Below are 3001 nucleotides of genomic sequence, written 5' to 3'. Positions count from 1 at the left end.
TTATTACGGCAGTAAAAGATATTTTTGCAATCAACACTTTTAAAAAATTGCTTAACATTTTATTTAGCGAAGTTTACTGTTAAAATTTCGGCTTTGCAACACCATTGTTTTCCGCAACTGAGTAGTAACAAACATCCAAGATGGCGGAATGCGAAGAGGACTAAATGAGACAAGTAATCTAAATAATTCCAGTTAAAAATGGTCAGCACAAAGCATTGCTGCTAGGGGAAATGTTCAAGCGATTCGAGATTTCCCGAAAAGCTACCAAAATCACTAAAAGAAATGGCAAAAACTGTAAAAAAAATATTCATACCATTCCTAAAACCATCGCAAGGCATTGAACGTTGTCAACAATGGATCAATGCCTGCTCTCGTGTACATTTCACCGCGAAAAACATTACTAGAGACACCTGCATTTGTGCCTTACACTGGCCAGGTGAAATGGGGCCGACAAAGGAATTTCCAGATCTTCTAAAGTTCAATTTATCGGTGAAGGACATTGAAGAGCAGTTACGCCGAAAGAGAAAGCCGCCAAAACAGAGGATAGAGCCGATTGATGTAAAGAAAGCTAAACTTGAGCTTCACGAAGATTCAAATGAAAAGGAAGAAAATAAATATATGTTCCGATTTGGTAATGGAAAAATACATTGTAAAGTTGGTCGCTCTTGTGTAATTAATGTTGTACCTTAACGTATTTCCATTATTCCTAAAACTACCCGGCTTATGCTTTATCCCTGATGTCATCCTGCCCTTAATCCAACATACCTAAAATAATTATTATTCCTTAGCTCTTATAGCTCTAACAGGTCCTTAACGTTGTATTGCTTGTACAACGTTACCGATATCAACTGTCCAGTTTATGTCGGTAATGGGATCCACCTAAATTGTATCAGCTTAAATTGCAGTGTGTAACTGTCCAACTAAACGAAAAGTAAATGATCTTTTGAAACTGAACTAGGCGGTTAAACTCATAAGCAAAGCGATTTTATAAAGACTTCTTTTTGCAGTGCGAGGTCAGCCGTTGTTTGTTTATTTTTTCACTATTGTTATTTTATCTAGAATAGGGCGTCTTTTTGGGGGTTTGGGCCTTAACAACGGTATCAATTTTTTTTTATCCTTAAATAGGGAACTCCGCGGCACCCACCGATCGGAAATACAGTACTAATCCGTTCATAAGAACCTAGAATTCACGAACCTGTTAGCCTAAAAATATCAATTTAGACCCCCTTTACATAAGAACCTATTTAGCCTAAATTTGAAACAGGTTCCTTTTTTAGAAAATAAACCTTAAAGATCTTCAGGCAAAGATAAAAGACATGACTCTCAAAAGTAGTGAACTTAAACATGTATGAACTATAAAAATCTCTAAATTTGGTATAAATAATGTATGAAAAACAGTAGTATGTACATGTTGGTTTTGAATTAGAATTCACATGAGTACACCCTACGAGTACATTTAGAACTGAGAACTCAGATTCTTATAAGCGGGTAAGTACTGTAGTTTGACTTACTAAAACAAAATCAAGTCTGCAATGAATATCTAGTTGTCTTTGCCTCCAGATAATCCTCTTGCCATTTGGATTAAAAATTCTCCAAACATCGCATAGCTCCAAATTTTCCATCGCATTTGCACTACCTTTAAAGCGTTCTGATGTGTTCTGGCGATGCCATTTTTTCAGAGAAAATTGAGAGAGCAAAAAACATCCTAAGCAGCTGGTCTGCTGCGAGACTTACTCTTCTAGGTAAAATCACGATAATAAAAGCTTTGGCAGTATCCCAAATTGTACATGTTTTAACCTCTCTTCCAACGCATCAGGGTGCACTTAAGGAAATCGATACCCTGCTATATGACTTTCTCTGGGAAAGCAAAGGGGACAAACTTAAAAGGACACAAATGATCAATGATTACGATAAAGGAGGCCTTAAGATGATAGATATTCAAAGCTTTAATAAATTGCTAAACAAAAAGTGGGTAAATGGAAACTTCTCGTAGACTTCCACCTCCAGAAGTGTAGGGGGAAAGTAATGTTTTTAAAGTGCTACTACGATCAAACTATCCATATCCATTTTTTATAATTTCGTGTAAAATATGACTGTATAAAATACTTTGCTTAATATCGATCCATTACGACCATCAGAAATCTTTTTTTATTTGTATTTTTATTTCCGAGAAGTTGCAGTCGCCATTTCTTTATCTCGTTCCAATTATAGCCTGGTTGAGAATTAGGGAAAATGACGTCAAATGCTCAAAATACCTCGCGTAAAATAACTCGAGTGTGCTAGACTATTGCAATGTTTGAATTTATTACAGGTACAGTAAAAAACCCTTTTTTAAGAACCTAGATTTTAAGTTTAATTGTACATTAAGACTCCTTTTACACGAGAACCTGCTTTAGCCTACAACTTTGAAACAGGTTCTTTTTTTTGAGAAATTCAAATTCCAATGACAAACAACTCATTTATTTTGAAATCTAGACTGCGAGCAGAGGGCGCGATCGACGAGCGGTGAGCGGCCAAGCTGCGATCTCTTTTCGCTGTGACTGGCGCCCCTGCTGCTCGCAGATCACGGCCTCGCCCCTCATTGCTCGTCGATCGCGTCCGCTTTTTCCCCGTTCGTTCCAGTGGGATTTCACAGCAAAAGAGACTACTCGCAGTCTATTTGAAAACAAGAACCTGTTAAAGAACCTGACTAGCCAAATTTTCCAGTTAAGCACCATCTTTTATAATAACCTTCTTAGCCTTGCTTGGAAAAAATTAGGTTCCTATTAGCGGGTTTTTACCGTATATGCTTCTGAGTTTAAAATTGAAAAAAATACCAAATTGCACCAATGTTGCACTAAGGTCACAGGAACTGTCCCGTTTCGGGAGAGGAGGGTACTCCCGTAAATTTTGACTAAGTGTGTGCCTCGAAGAGTCTTGAACCCTGTCCCACTTTAAGGATGAAACAAACGAGAATTGTCCAAACACGAAATATGACACCCTATTCAAGGAAAAACAATAA

This window comes from Pocillopora damicornis, chromosome 12, assembly GCF_964200805.1.
Source record: "Pocillopora damicornis chromosome 12, jaPocDami1.2, whole genome shotgun sequence".
NCBI lineage: Eukaryota > Metazoa > Cnidaria > Anthozoa > Scleractinia > Pocilloporidae > Pocillopora > Pocillopora damicornis.
This window is presented reverse-complemented; position numbering follows the sequence as displayed.